Source organism: Canis lupus, chromosome 34 (genome assembly GCF_003254725.2).
Source record: "Canis lupus dingo isolate Sandy chromosome 34, ASM325472v2, whole genome shotgun sequence".
In the NCBI taxonomy this organism is placed as follows: domain Eukaryota; kingdom Metazoa; phylum Chordata; class Mammalia; order Carnivora; family Canidae; genus Canis; species Canis lupus.
In genome coordinates this window covers 2432501-2449260 of record NC_064276.1, presented here as the reverse complement: position 1 = coordinate 2449260, position 16760 = coordinate 2432501, and the positions used below count along the sequence as shown (strand labels likewise).

The 16760-nt window shown below is 37.7% G+C and overlaps 1 long non-coding RNA gene across 1 annotated transcript in view; it reads left to right on the top strand.

Annotated features, from left to right (window-relative positions):
* The first annotated feature begins 6513 nt into the window (after positions 1-6513).
* Positions 6514-16760, top strand: part of LOC118353285 (uncharacterized) — a 17071-nt gene continuing 6824 nt past the window's right edge. Inside the window, exons 1-2 of the long non-coding RNA XR_004811978.2 lie at positions 6514-7231; positions 10728-11129. This is a non-coding gene — a long non-coding RNA (uncharacterized LOC118353285). The remainder of the gene's footprint in view (positions 7232-10727; positions 11130-16760) is intronic.

The following is a 16760-nucleotide window of genomic DNA, read 5'->3' as shown; positions in this document are numbered from 1 at the left end:
ACGGAAGGCCACATGTTGTATGATTCCATATACTTAAAATGGGAAAAATAGGCAAATCCAGAAAGAAAGAATGTAGATTAGCAGCTGCCCAAAGTGGGAACTTGGGTGTAGAGAAAAACAATGCAAAGTGACTGTTACAAGGTTTCTTTTTGAGGTGATGACATTTTTGGAATTTATTGAAAACCATTGAATTGTATACTTTAATGGGTATATTTTAGTTTGTCAATTATATCTCAATAAAGTTGTTTACAAAAATAGAATAGGGGCACCTGGGTGGGTCAATCAGTAAAGTGTCCAACTGGACTTTGACTCAAGTCATGATCTCAGCTTCCTGGGATGGAGCCTTGCATTGAGCTCTGTGCTCAGCGGGGGCAGTCTGCTAGAGATTCTTTCCCTTTGCCCCTCCCACCTCCACTCTCTCTCTAAAATAAATAGATCTTAAAAGGATATATATAATATAACGCCCTGGCTGCACAAGTACAACTCAATGGGCCTGTATGGAAACAGGATTGGTAACTATTCCTTTAAATTACTCCTTCCTTTCTATGTCTGCCTTTCCCAAAGAGCATCTTCTTCCCAGTGAACATTCATAAGATGGAGATCCAGGTCCTCCCAACTGCTGCCTTGATCTGTGCTCCAGCTACTTCTCTATGAACAACACTCTCTCTGGCAAGAGACAGTTGGTAATTTCTTTTTTTTTTTTTGTATGTAAATTTTTTTTTATTGGAGTTCAATTTGCCAACTAACAGAGGTTTCTGAGAAATAGAATGAAAGGTGGCACATAAAGAAGCTGTGATTCAAAATTGAAAACCACTGTGGCTTTATATCCACAATTACAATGATGTAATTACAAACCAAAATTTCAAAATTATTTTTATAAGCAACTATTGCACTGTGGTTAATGATTCTCCTGAATGATGGGAGAGCAAATAGGCAACTTAAAAGAAAAATTTTATTCTCGTGTCAGGAGATGGGAATGTTGAAATTGTAGGCATCAGAGCTGTGCTTGTAGGAATTTAATATGGCAATTAAATTATATTTTGTGTTTATTCTGTAACAGGTGCTATTCAAAGCAAACAACATGCATTAATAGTCAATAATTCAAAAAATGAAATTATTTTCTTCATTGGGTATGGCGGAATCAGATATTATCTTGTGACTTTGTTACTATTTATAAGGCTATCTTACAGTTTTAATATAAATAAAAAGGGTTTGCAACTGGAAAGTAACTTTAGAAAAGATCCAAGTGTGAGTGCATGTGCATGTGTGTACGTGTGTGTATTTTAAATAATGGAGAAACTAAGTGGCTTTTGGAGATCTGCAAGTCCCAAGGTCACTGGAACCATTAAAGTAACTGGTGAAATGAGTATAAATGTCGGTTTTCCTAATCCCATATCATCAGGATCTTTCTCTTAAACCAAAAATAAACTACAATGAACTAATCTAAGAGATGACAGATGTTCCAATTTTAATAAGCCTTTTAATACTTGTGGGTAACAAACTTCTCCAAACTAAACCTAATATTCCTGATTTTTGTAATACCTTATCTAACTTACATGTTTTTGTGACATTCAAGCTAAAATATAGAGCTAAATAAGCTTCACAATAGATACATCAAGTATTACCTTTAATTCTACTATCACCCAGGCCGAAATCTGGTCTCTACTATGTAGACCAGCTGCAATTTACTAAAAACAAAATCTTCCTGGACTTCGGTGTCCTCATTCTTCAGAGAATAGCAATAATATCACCTCATCACATCATGCTAGGGGGATTCGATGACTGGAATGCTTTAAATTGTGCTTTCTATTAAGTGCCCTTTAAGTCGTACAAAAATTATCAATAGCATTATTACATCATTATCAAGGAATTATTTACAAGATCCTAATGTGTTTATCACCTTTTATATCTTGTCTATATGATAGCTTGGAAATAAAGATTTCCAGATGATCAAAACTTTGTGAAAATCTAGGTCATCATCCTTTGAATTCATATATTTGAACTTGATATAAAATGAAAACCAGATCACATTTAATGATTTTTTTTATTTATTTATTCATGAGAGACACACAGAGAGAGAGACAGACAGACAGACAGAGACACAGGCAGAGGGAGAAGCAGGCTCCATGCAGGGAGCCCGACGTGGGACTTGATCCCAGGACCCTGGGATCACACCTTGAGCCCAACGCAGGTGCTAAACCATTGGGCCACCGGGGCTGCCCCACATTTAATGATTTAAAAAATGATTGTGTGAGGGGATATTTTTTTAAAAATGGACTGAGTTATGCTTTGGGTTACTTGAAAAAAAATTCCAACCAGCAAAAGAAAAGCTGCTGAATTTTAGTATCTTTTTATTGTTATAAATCACCATGGAAAGAAACGCAATCAACAGGAACAATTAGAACACATTGAAACGAGTCAGAATCGTACTTTAGCTCTCAATTCTATAGCAAATGTGATTACTAAAACCAAAGGAAATATTTGACACCAACTTTTATTATTAACATGGATACTAAACCAAAGTTTATAAAACTACAATGATTTTTAAATATAGTTTTTCACATTAAATTTATTTTTAGGTTTCATGCAGTTTTATGGTTCCAATATACATTGTAACATAGTCACTGTAACTGTCACTAAGTGACACAGTACCTTTCAGAAGAAGGTTCTGTAATCTTTGATACCAGTGAACAAAGAATGGTAAAAATGTATACCTGTATAACACCCACTGGATCACTAGCAAGATATATGTTTATTTTAGTAAATAAGATTTTAATATCATGATAATTATGTTATAAATCCATAGTAAAAGTTAATTTATTATTATAAAGACAATAGTTTTCAAGTGTTGTTATGCTAGGTTTCTTTGGCAGAAATGTGTCTGACTCCCCCTTATCTTTAATACCTAATTAGGAAATATTCACCCGAGAGTCATTTTCCCTTTGTATGAGCTTCCTGTTCTGAGTGAAGCCCCGGCTCTTTTGAAATCCTTGGTAAAGAGCTCATCTTTTCCCGCTTAAACTAAGATGGTTAAATTGCAGCCTAATGAACGGATCAGCAGTGGGGTTGCCAAGTGATAGAAAGTTCGTAGGAAAAGGTACTGGTAGCATGACTTGGGAAGGTGTCTTGGCTTAAGCCTGTCGTTTGTGTTGTCTTAAGTCACCTTTATCCCCAGTTCCTTATTTTACAGGTGAAAAAAATAAAGGCGTAGAGAAGGAAGGAGTTTTCTCAGAAACAAGAAGGTACTTAGGGAGCACCTGGATGACACAGTGGGTTAAGTGTCTCATTTTGGCTCAGGTCATGATCCTGGAGTCCTCTGTTGGGCTCCCTGCTCAGCTTCCTTCTCCTCCTGCTCATGCTCTCTCTCTCACTTGCTCCAATAAATAAATAAAATCTTTAAAACATTTTTCTTAAGAGGTAGTGAGAGAATTTTGGGGTCCTGCACTTGTTTTTGCTACAGCATCTTACAAAAGCCTAAGGTCTTTGATTAGAATAAATTTTGGAGAAGTACAAAGAGGTCAAGTCACTAGCTACTTTAGCTCCTAGTAGGAAAAACATAATTGAAGCAAAGGAAATTAATGTAACATTAATTTTTATATTATCTGTATATTATAAACCAGATATAATTGTATATTGCATATTATATATAAATTATATAAACTTAATCTAATGCATTTTACAGAGTATTAAATCTATTGTATTAGAAATTAATATATTAATTATTAAATACAATTATGTACAATTATAAATTTTATATTCTTTGTATATTATAAAATGTGAGGGATCTGAACAGAATGAAGACTTCTTGAGTACCACACAAAGAGATGCATAGAACCCATATACACTGGTGATGCAATAAATCAATATCTTTATGTGTACACAGATTAGCATGGATTGAACCAAACTGGATTGCTAAATCAAACAATTTAATTTTAATATTACAGGTTTTTCACATGGCTAAAAAGTTAAAAATAGTTTAAAAAAGAATCATTTATTTGTTACTTATATCCTAAATTTTTCCCAAAAAATTAATTGCAGAAAAATATGAGTACCTACAGTTAGTTTTACAGAGCATAAAATAGAAGGAGGAGGAATGCTGAGTTTTGGAGATCTAATGCAGTGACACTAAGCGCAGTACCATATGCTTGAGAAGACTGGAGGCAGACTGTTTGGGTGCAAATCTTCTCACCAGTTATGAGCAGCATGAACTGGGACAAATTTAAGTTATCTTTGCCTCAGAAAAGGAGGATAATAATAGTAACCATCTCATAGGGGCTTGTGAGGATGAAATGAATATCTACACACACACACACATACACACATACCCAGACTCACACATATCCACACACACATTTTTCCCTTTATTTTTTAAATTAAGTTTTTATTTTAATTCCCATATAGTTAACATACAGTGTTATATTAACTTCAGGTGTACAACATCATGATTCCACACTCCCATACATCACCTGGTGCTCATGATGACAAGTGCCTTCCTCCGTCCCTGTCATCTATTTCACCCCTCTACCCCGACACCCTCCCCTCTGGTGACCATCAGTTTGTTCTCTAGAGTTAAGAGTCTTTTTCTTCATTTCTCTCTCTTTTTTTTCCTTTGCTCATTTGTTTTGTTTCTTAAATTCCACATATGAGGTGAAATCATATGGCATTGTCTTTCTCTGACTGACTTGTTTTCTCTAGCTCCATCCATATAGTTACAAATGACAGAATTGCATTCTTTTTTATAGCTGAATAATATTCCATTGTATATATATACCACATCTTTTCATCTCTCAATGGACATAGGCTACCTCAATAATTTGGCTACTGTAAATAATTTGCAATAAACATAGGGGTGCATGTATCCCTTTGAATTAGTGTTTTTGTGTTTTGGGGGTAAACATCCACTAGTGCAATTGCTGGATCATAGGGTAATTCTGTTTTTAAGTCTTTGAGGAGCCTGCACACTGTTTCCCATGGTGGCTGCATCTGTTTGCATTCCCAACAACAGCGCATGAGGGTTCTTCTTCTCTACATCCTCACTAAAAGTTGTTTCTGCGTGCACACACACACACACACACACACACACACACACATTTTATAGTGCTTACAGCAGTCTGAAAATGCACCTTGTGTTAATTTGCTAGGGCTGCTGTAACAGACTAGCATAGTCTGAGTGGCTAAAACTACAGACATTTATTTCTCACAGTTTTGGAGACTGGAAGTCTAAGACCAAGCTGTCAACAAGTTGAGTCTCTCCTCTGGTTCTCTCCTTGCTTGCAGATAGTCATCTTCTCCCTGTGTCCCAATATCATCATTCCTCTGTGCATGCACATCCCTAAGTGTCACTTCTTTTTCTTATAAGGACACCAATTGCATGGGATTAGAGCCCCATCCTATTGGCCTCATCCTAATTTAATTACCTTTTTTAAAGTTGCTCTCTCCAAACATGGTTACATTTAAAGGTCTGGGGATTGGAAATTCAACATGAATTTTGTCAGGACACGATTCAGCCCATAACAAACTATTTGGATTTCCTGCCTTGTGGAGTATAATTGTCCAAACATTTACACTGAGGCTACACTTCCCACAGGTGGGCTCCTCCTGGCCCACAGCTGAGTGTGAGAGGAACATGGGAGGCCACTGCTCTAAGACTAAGTTTCTTAGAATTACAGGCTTGACATATTCCAAGTCCTCTGTCTTTCTTTTCCTCCCTCACTCCCTCCTTTGCAATCTTCCTTCCTGCCTTCTTGGCTTCTTGTCTTCCTTCACGGGGACCAGACCAGTGGCACTGTCTGAGAACTCTGCCAGCCTGCTCCAGCTCTCTTGCTATTTTTTTGCATAGGTGTTTCCCCCAGTAAACCTCTTACATGTCTAATCCCATTCTATCAACTGCTTCTCAGAGGGTCTAGACTAATTTAGTGCATTAAATGATGCCAGGCCCATGGTATATATGCTGCTTTTGGTGGAGCCTCAGAATTGGGGATGGATGTGGGAAAGCTGTAGAGAAATAGGGGAAGGTTTCAGGTGTGTTTTGATTGGAGATGTGGGCAAGGTGAAGCTGGAAGCCAACTAACCAGAAGTGATTGATTCTGAGCTAGAAACGGAGGTAAACAGTAGGGAAGCTGGCAGTTATTGAACACATCTTGACTGTTCTGGGCTAAGTGCTTCAGAGAGAATGGTTTGACTTCCTGTTCTGGTAGCTGCAAAGGTGTGGGCCAGAGCACTAGTGTCAAATCTTAGCCCTCCTGTTTAGATTACTCTCTTTAGCTTGCAAGCAGCTGGCCAATTCAGGAAAGGCTAAAGATCTAGATCTTTTCTGCTTGTGGGCTGCCTATTTGTCTCTATTTTGAGATTTGCTTGACCTTTTTATTATTATATCATCACAGTGATCACCTGGTGAAAGAGCATCTAGACAGAACTTAAGATTCTGAGATAGAATGCAACTGATCAGCATCATGACCATTATGACAAAAATGGGAACAAACACCATTCTCTCTAAGATTCTTTGGAACCAGTAGCCCCAACTGCCTAACCCAGACCAAGAGAACAAATCCCATAGGGCATGAGGATCAACTTTAGAGACTCAAATAGCATTTTCTTTAAAGCAATACTAGCTTGTTTATCTCTCCTGTTCCATTGATCTAAATGCAACAAAAACTTCAGCAATAGCACAGATGCTGCCATGAATGACTAGCCAACAAGAAATCCAGGACAATGTAATGGTTTATCACTACTTTTGCCAACAAGCTGAGACTGATCTGTATTCTATCTATGGCAAAAGTGTTATCATCAATAACATTTGCCAAAGTTAGTAATAGGTTTCCTGGTCTTTTCTATTTGTATCATCCCCCACCCTCCACTGGGAACACTGCTCTGATCATTCACATAAAAAATGAATCTGTATTTCTCCCAGGTGAAGTGCCTGAATAATAAAAAATGGTCTTATTTTGCAACTCATGTCTGGAGTTGGATTCTCCAGCTTTGGTTTTTTATGGACTTAAATAAATAAGTCTGTGTCTCTGTGTACAGACAAATCTTGAAATACTTTCCTAAGTGCAAGAGGTGTTAGTTTGAGAAAAATAGGTCCAGGCATTTTGGACACAAAGAAAATAGTATTTAGTAGGGGTGCATGGATACTCAGGAAAAAAGATATTTATTATATAAGGTCAGAACCAAGGCCTTACATTAGCTAGGTTACAGATTTGGCTCTCCACTGGTGTCTTCAAGATGACAGGTAAGGGTAAATAAATGGATTTTAATGATTTGCTCTTTTTCTGGTTATAGATATATTTGTTTAAAGTCATTTGTCCATGGAGGTGCAAGTGGAAATGTCATCCACTGTGATTCCCTGTGGCCTCATTTGATGAGACCAGAATTCCTTAGGGGCAATTTTATCATGGTGACAGCTGGCTAATCCAGTAGTCTAAAACTGAAAGCAGTGAATTTCTGAGAATCTTGGTGTGCAATCCTCTATTGGAATGGTCTCTCAGTTGTGTGGTATTCCGAACCAATTCTTTAATTGTGATATTGTGAACCTAGGGACTGACTCTCTGGAATTTTAGTGCTATATTTATAGACAGGTACCTGATAAGACTCAATAACTAGAAATGGCAGGCTGGGCTTCAGTCCCAGCTCCTCCTCCTCCTCCTCCTCCTCCTCCTCCTCCTCCTCCTCCTCCTCCTCCAGGCAGCACCAGGATAGGATTTTTTTTAAATAAATTTATTTTTTTATTGGTGTTCAATTTACCAACATACAGAATAACACCCAGTGCTCATTCCGTCAAGTGCCCCCCTCAGTGCCCGTCACCCATTCCCCCCCAATCCCCCGCCCTCCTCCCCTTCCACCACCCCTAGTTCGTTTCCCAGACTTAGGAGTCTTTATGTTCTGTCTCCCTTTCTGATATTTCCCACACATTTCTTCTCCCTTCCCTTATATACCAGGATAGGATTTGAAGAAGCCAGAGATGTCCTGAACTTAGAAGAAAAGGCAAGAGCTGACTGGTCAGGGGAATGAAACCTGGAGAGGGAATGGGAGATGAAAGGTAGCAGAACCCAAGAGGGAGGGGTGTAGTGGTGAGGGCAAAAAGAAAAGACAGAATTAAAACATATTCAAATCCCATAAAGAACAGAAGGTGGATGAAATCCATTTGAAGGTGTTCAAAGATTCCTTTCAATGAGTTTAAGAGAAATTTTTGTCTGATGTCTCTTCCAATCTGTGAAATCTTGGGGTTGAAGAGTATGAAGAGGCTTTTTAGGAAGATTTTATGGGAAGGTGGCATTATGCTGTTGGTTGATTGGACCGGGTGTAGTAGATAAGTCTCTTGCAGAATTTTACCATGTCTTCATGAAGCAGGAGTCTGCTATTGTAGATGAAATGTCTGAGGGCACAAGTATCCTAGTTACCAATTCATAGGGAGATAACTGATAGGACTCCAAGAAGGTGAGCCATGTGATGGTAAAGGCTAATGGGATTTCCTGTGGACAAGGACACTCCAGGGTTTCTGAAAGAACTGCCATTTACAATGTAAGGATGTTGCTTGTTCTTTCAACTTTTTCAGAATATTGTGGGAAATAAAGGTGGTGTCATTTTTGGGAAAGTGCTTAGGCCTCACAGAATTCTTCTGTAATGGGTCCTATGAAGTGTGTCTCCATCATGTGATATAAAAGTTGGCATGCCATACTTTTTTATATTTACACATATTCCTTCATGGAGAATAGAACCTGAATAAAAACCCACTGAAAGGTGTACAAAGGGACCTTGAACCTTTCATTCCTGGCTATGTGTCTGTCACCTTTACAGTTACGTTGTCCATAGGTGACACATGCCATGAAAATAACTTCAGCTGTCTTTCTAAAGTTTTTCCACTAACATTGACTTGAGATAGTAATCAATGTGTCTGTACCATGAGTGGTTTCATGGAGAAATTTAGCTAATATCCATTTTAAATTATCTGATGCTACCAAGCATCTATCTTGGGAGTTCCAGAAGTTATCTGAGGGCAGGATCCAACCAGAATATTTCAGTTCTTCCTTTTCAAAATCAGAGACTAAGCACTGCATTTTATAATGACCTCTTTGAATCCCTCCAGAGATTTATCATTTGAGGTTCTATACAGAATAACCTTGATTAAGACTACCTATTTGATGCAGTGATCTGCTGGAGAATTTCGTTTAGTGTCCATGTTATCTTTTAAATGGGTCTGTAGCTTTATAATAGTTCTCTAGAAGTAGGAGTGCATGAAAGTTCCTTTATTTTCAGACCATTTTTATTTTTGAAGGGGGACTCCAGCTAAAGAGAAACCCCTTTGTTTCCAAAGCATCCTAAAGTTATGTACCATTCCAAAAGCATACTTGCTATCAGTATGGATGTGGACTCTCTAGACTTTGGCTAGTTGAAAAGCTTTTGTGAGAGCAATAAGTTTTGCTATCTATGTATAGAGGTCTATATTCTACAGGACTGTTTAAGTTAGAGATAGCATAGCCTGCTTGATTAGCTTCAGTTTTAATTTTGAGGTATGATTCATCAATAAATAATATTAGATCAGGGTTCCCAGTGGGGAATCTAACACACATGATTGAGGTACCAAAAGTTCCCTACCTGATGTAAAATAATCCTCAGGTTCCTTTTCTTCAAGCAGGGGCAGGACTCAGGGTATTGAACAAGTGGATAGTCATGTGAGAGGGTGAAAGTAACACCATCTCATAGAGTTAATTAGCTGGCTGAAAAGTGTTGTATGTTCTCAGACAGTTGTCTGGCAACAATGGGATCAAGTGTGGAGGCTAGAACTAGTTCAAAAGAACTACTAGCAAGTTTTTCATTGGCAACTCTTCCCCTAAGATAAGAATGATAAGCCTTCACGACTGCGTTAAAGGTAAGGCTATAGTGATAGGTGTTTGATGGTTCCCATATACCACCAAAAGAGCAAAAAAAAGTTTGTCCAAATCAGGTCATGCACAAATAGACCCCCAAAAAGTGTTTTGTAGTTAGGAAACCTTGGAAGAAACTTCTTTAGGTTCCAGAAGACCTTGTACATGTTTGGGCTCCCAAAGCGGAGGGTCTCTTAGTGAGGACTTAGTCCATTCATAAATGCAGCCTCAGAAAAACATTGGCCAGCATCATCTTCAGTATCCAGATAAGACTAGAAATCTTCCCACTTGTCCTTCTCTAAGAGTCAAAGAAGGTGAATAGTCTTTATCAAAACTGAATGGGTTTTTTTTTCTCCATAGATAGGTCATCACCTAAATAATGGACTGTAAAATTGGTAAAATTGTGATTTATCTTTTGTAACTGTATTTCTTTTTTCATCTAAGGCTCAGACGAAGTAAATGGCATCCTTTTCATAGGCTTCTTTTTTCTTTCAACATAGTAGGGGGACCATTTACATATTGTATCAGAACTGAATCACAAAGGAAATTTAGATCTCTTAAGTCTTGATTGCGGACCTCGGAAAAGGTAGGAGGGGCCTTTAGTGAACCCATGGAACGTAATTATCCAGGTATATTGTTATCTTTGCCCTGTGAAGCCAAAAAGGTCTTCACTGTACTGATATGTAGGCACATTGAAAAAAGCACAATCCACTATAATGAAATAAGTGGCTCAAAAGGAATTGATGATAGGATGAGATCTGGGTTAGATACCCCTAGGAAGTGAGGAATAACAATATTGTTGATGCCCCTGACTGAAAAAATCAATATCTTCATTCTTTTCTTTCTTTATTTTTCTATTGGTAGGACAATTTTTATCCCAGTATCCCTTCTTTTATAATAAATGCAAGTATCCTGAGAATAGTTGAAGAGATCAACACAAAGAGAGCAGATTGCAGATCTGGTGCTGACTTACCATATTGGTGAAGACTTGACAAGCCATGAACAGCAAGGCACAAAGGGATTCTATGGGTCCTGCATCTGTTTGAAGGCTGGGGGCCAACGATAAGCAGGGCAAATCATTTTTCCAGGAAAGCCCCAGAAATAAAGGAACTCCACCCAAATGAAACAAACAAACAAACAAATTAGAAGCTATTTATTCAGAGCTTGCTGAAGCAAAGAAAGTCAGCCACCATCGCTTGCATTTGGCGGAAACTCAAAGGCAGGCAAAGGAGGGGGAATATTCATAATTAAAAAGAAAGACTTCAGGTATGGTCTAATTGGAGATTGTTGGCATGGGGAAGGTGAAGGCAGGTTAACCACAAGTGGGGCATCTCATATGATTGTTTGGGGAACACATTTGGCTTTCTCTTTGGTCCCAAGTTGGAAGCAGGCACAAGAATAAGAAAACTAGCAGTCAATGCCTAATGTCTGCTCTTTCTGGGTTTGATGTTGCAGGAGTTGATGTTTGATTTTCTGAGTTGATTTCTGTAGAGTTTGTGACTCAGAGTTCTATTGTCATACACGAACTGTCCACTCTCCACTTGTATAATTAGCCTCTCAATGGTCATTATGAGTAATATTATAAAGATATTATGTTGCAAAGAAAGAAATTTTGTTGCAAAGAAATAAGAAAATATGAACAGAAACTTAAAAAAAAAGATATTATTTATTTATTCATGAGAAACACAGAGAGAGAGACGGAGATGTAAGCAGAGGGAGGGAGGAGAAGGAAGCTCCCCACGGGGAGCCGAATATGGGACTCAATCCCAGGACCCTGGGATCACGACCTGAGCAGAAGTAGATGTTCAACCACTGAGCCACCCAGGCACCCCAGGAACAGAAACTTCTGAAACATATATCGACTCCTCTTAATTTGCCCTGTAACAACATACATAAAATTCTTAGCACAGATTGAGGATTAATCAAATATCATAAATATGTTTGGAAATTCTGGCTTATAAAAACCTGTCAAAAGTCAATATTATGCATCTCTGATATCTAGGAGTTCCGCCGAGGGGTAACCATAACTTGCTATAAATTCTTTTGTAATAATTCTTGTCAACAGGAAGGGTATCTCTGATCTACTTTGTCTTTCTGTAGATCTCATTCAAAGTCTCTGTATATCATGGTTTCATATCTCTCTACGTAAATTTCAAATTCTTGCTCAAGTATTGTGATGGAAATGTGTTCATGTCTCCTAAAATTTGGATGCATGTCTTATTGACCTTCATTCTGGAGTGTTCCATCTGAAATTGTCATCTTTTCCAGGTTTCTTTTCTTGTGTGCCTGATTCCTTTTTCCAAATCTTTCAGTCACTCAGTTCGCAAAACTTGGGGGCACCATGAATTCCTACCCCTACCTCCTATACTCCCATTAGTCAATGCTTGGGTGTGACTAAGCCTACTTTTAAGATAATCTTAAATCTGTTTCTTCTTCTTTACTTTCACTGACACTTCCCTAATTTAAGTTCTCATTAAATTTCAAGAAAGAGAGTGCTCTCCCACATCCCAGCCATTCTCAATCTGATTAGAAGTAACCATTGTCATCAGGTAAATATGCCTTAAAGCTAGACCTGACCATTTAACCCCTCCATGAAAAGCTTTCACTTATTCTTTTATTATTCATACTAAAGCCCAAATTTCCTAGCTCTCTGGTATGTGGTATTCTTCATCATCACACAATACTTCCTTTTTTCCTCTTTATTAGCTCCTATAACTCTTAACCAGGGCCTCCCTTGTTAATGTAAATGCTCAGCTTCACATGAAAGATACCCATGTACATGTCCAATCTTTTTTGTTAAACAGAAGGATTTATGAGTACCATATCCATTTCTGATTTATCTTTTCTTCTCTACAGAATTTAGAATAATGAATGTTATCTGTTAAACAATACAAAATGAATAATTGAGTCAATAAACATTAGTGTATAGGTAGAAATAATTAAAAGTGTAGTGATAGTGGCAAATTAAGATTTGATAAATGTTATGATTGTGGCAAAGTTATGCGCTCTACTATCATGGTAGTTCATTTCTATAAAGATACTGAACAGGGTTTGAATTTGAGGTGAATTCTGAATGAATGATAGGAATTTCCATACAGGAAACAGAGAAAACCTGATGCTAATGAGAGAAAGAAACTTCAGGAAAATTTTTGATGTTCACGAATGAGCATTTTACTCTAGCAAGATAATAGAAAATCTTGATTATCATTGAGAAATCACTTATTTCTCCTTTCTTGCATTGTTTCCTTGTATTAAGATGGGTATAGAAAAATATTCACAATAAACTGTGGAGAATAAAGTATAAATTAAGTGGTGTAGTAATTTGAATGTATGATTTGAACTGAAATATTTTGCACTAAGTGTGATAAATGTTAGTCATTAAAGTCGTAGAAAATAACTTGAATTCTGGAGTGATGAAAAGAGACTAATATGGGATCTAAAAGATGTTTCCTCCTGACCTAAGTTTAAGAATGAAGTAAAAACTTGTCTTCTGTGGGGGATATTGTAAGAAGAGTTTGTAAGTATTGTAAGGAAGATATTTTAAGTTACCACTTTAGAGTCTTTCTGATAAGATCTGTGTTTTACTTTGGTATAAACAAAATACACAAGCAAGATTGGACCTGTCTACTTTCTTCTTTACTTTAGCAAGAAGTTAATGTTGCAAAGGGTTCTTTAATTAAAGCTTGATTAACCAGAATGTTCCTTGGTGAAACAAATGGGCAAGCTTGATACTATCAAGAGAATAAGAGAATTTTTAGTCTTCCTGACAATGCTTGCTTTCTTGTGTATGTTGTAAACTGTCGTTACTGTGCCCTGTAATGATTTTGAATGCTGCTGGCTCAAGGGAGAGATGAGAAGCCAGTTTGATCAATATCTGGAGAAGGAAGCTCTTGGGTAAAAACAAAATGTATAGCTGTGGTATCAGGGATTGTTTTTCCATCTTGGGAATTTTTAACTAGTGGAATTACATTTCAGGAAATGCGGAAATAGCTATGACTCACATGAACCCAGACAGCATTTACCCAGATGGCTCAATTTATTTTATGAAAATATAGTCACTTTTCCTAGAGGTAGGAAATGGTTCTGAGCAATCATTCTCACCTTTGTCCCAAGGTGGGTCAAGTAATACAGCATATCAGGAAGACAGAACAATCTTTGGGCCTCTGTCCATCAAAGGATACCACATTATTTACCACCATACACCTATTGGCTTGAGAATTGTAGCTATACAACCTTCTTAAGATTAATGTCTCAATACTTTTTCATAATAGCCTGGAACAGAGAGGTGTACAAGTCTTAGGGATGCCTTTCCACCCTGCCCTGGATCAGAAAATGCATTGGCATAAATTTTACTTGTCCAGCTATCTTTGAGATTCCCCCAGAAAGGATAAAAGTCAGATGAAATGTTTCTTTTTTTATTAAATGTTCCCTGGCTACTCCAGCCAGGAGTGATTTAAGTGGCTATAACTGTCCAGCATGGTTTGCCCCACTTATAGAGCGTTAATCACATCTCACCTTGAAGTCATTACCTGTCGGACCTCCTCACTAAATCTCTTGGCAGGTAGAGTTCTGCTTTTAACTTTGAGGCTACTGCAGCACCAAGCACACAATAGTGCCTTGCACATAATAGGCACTCCCTGTATTTTCTATGCATGGATTATCAAATTTTAATTCATACTCTTCCTCTCACAACTTTCCAGAATACCACTTGTATGGATATAATCAGTACATGTTTGCATATACATCATATGGTGTGCATTTTCATTCAGAATGGTTTTATTAATTTTACATATTTACTTGAATATTCTGAGGCAACCTATCTTGAGAGCTCTATTGTTATTTCATGACTGGCCATTACTGAGCTGTCTTTACAATGAGATGGCTATTCCCCTAAGGCTGAAGTATTGGGAGCTCATGTGTTTAAAGGTCCAAGATCAGGAACAATCCTCAGAGGGAAAATAGGATAATGGAGTAATAATTGCAGCTGATTGCAAAAATAGATTTTCACCCTTTCATGAAATAAAAGGGAGTGTTGTTTAATTGCTGTAAATGCGTCCTATCCCTGCAGGAATTGGATTCAGAAGATATTGCTGCGTTACAACACCTGGGAATCTAAATATGGTTTTGTACTGATTGCTGACTATTATTTTTAGATCTCTGTTACCTCTTGTCTTCCTGTGGCTGCTGTATGAATACTCTGGCACAATGATAATAATACCATAGAATTAATTAATTCCATTAATGTTATGCCAGTATTTGTGAAAGGCGTCAGTATGGTTCGTGTACTTAAAATTTCATTTTAAAGAAAGGTCACACAGTCCACTATGCATAAAAGGTGTTATCAAACAAATTAATGAGACAGAAACAATGTTTATTTTAATGGTCCTTGCATCTATTACTGTATGAAGCCTTAGTAAAACAATGGTATGATCCATGGAAAGCAAATCTGGCAAATGAGTTTCTTGAAGTGGAGATATTAAAAAAATAATTTTATAGGCAGTGACACTATTTTATAGGAAGCTCAGAATTAAAATTCTTTTCAAGAGATTTAAGTGCTCATTCTTACTTAAACACTTAGCTATTTGCTTTCCTTTTCATGCAATTTTCCCCTGTCTTATTTTTTCCATCTCTGACATTAGACAATCTACATTTTTATGTCAAGGATGTTTGTGATATAGTTTTAAGCAAAACAAACACAAAAGGTAAATAGCATAAAGCAAATCATTATGATCATTCTCACTGATATTTATCAATCGACACCACAAAATAGCAAGTATTGTGTCGTTAGGTCACATTTTATCACATTAACAATAAACCAAACCTAATTATATTCCAGTCTCTGTTAGTAGCTATTTTTTTTTTTTGTTAGTAGCTATTTGGATGCAAGTTCAAGTCACTTGATGTCTTTTGTGCTTCAGTTTTCATATCAATAAAATGATGGTTTTAGATTATTTTGAGGGCAACATCTGTGGTATTTATGTGTGGGTATGTGTATGTGCAATATGGCGATTTATCAGAAATATGCATTTGGGTTTTGTCCACAGCCCTGGCTCACAGTTCTCAAAACCCTTGGAATTGCCTAAGAGTTGAGAGCAGCGAAGTGTGTCTTTTGATAGAGTTGATGAGGTGACTTCTGCACTTGAGGATGAGGGCTGGTTGCCTGGACAATCAACCAAGTGGTTCCAGGGTTGGTGCCTTCAGTCCCTACCCCCTGACTCCCTGGGGAGGGGAGAGGAGCTGAAATTGGATCAGTCACCTCCATTTAATCAATCATATCTGTGTGATGAAACCTCCATAAAAAAGGATGAGTTTGGAGAGCTTCCAGATTGGTGAACATGTGGTGTTCTGGAGGGAGTGGGGTGCTCAGAAAGGTCATGGAAGTTGCATGCTTTTTCCCCACACCTTGCCCTGTGCATCTCTTCCAGCTGGCTGTTCCTGAATTATATCCTCTTACAATAAACCAGAAATCTAGAAAGTAAAATGTTTCTCTGAGTTCTGTGAGCAGCTCTAGCAAATTAATCGAACTCAAGGAAGGTGTCTTGGGAACTTCCAATCTGCAGCGGTTCTGCCAGAAACAAAGCTGGCAACCTGCCTTTGGGATTGGGAATCGGCAGTGGCAGGAGGGGACGGGGTGGTAGGAATGAGTCCTTAGCCTATGGGCTGTGATGCCTTCGGGTGGGGACTATCAGAAGGGACTTACACTGAATTGACTTAACTAGGACACTGAGCTAGTGACCAAGAACTGCTCTTTGGTGTGGGGAAGTGTCCCCACACGCGTGCTGAAATTGGGTCCAGAAACCCATTATAGTGTGTGTCTTAATAAAAGAATCAAAGCTGACAGCAGATCATTTAGGTTACATCATTAGCTGAAAGGAACTTCTTCCTTCCTTCCTTCCT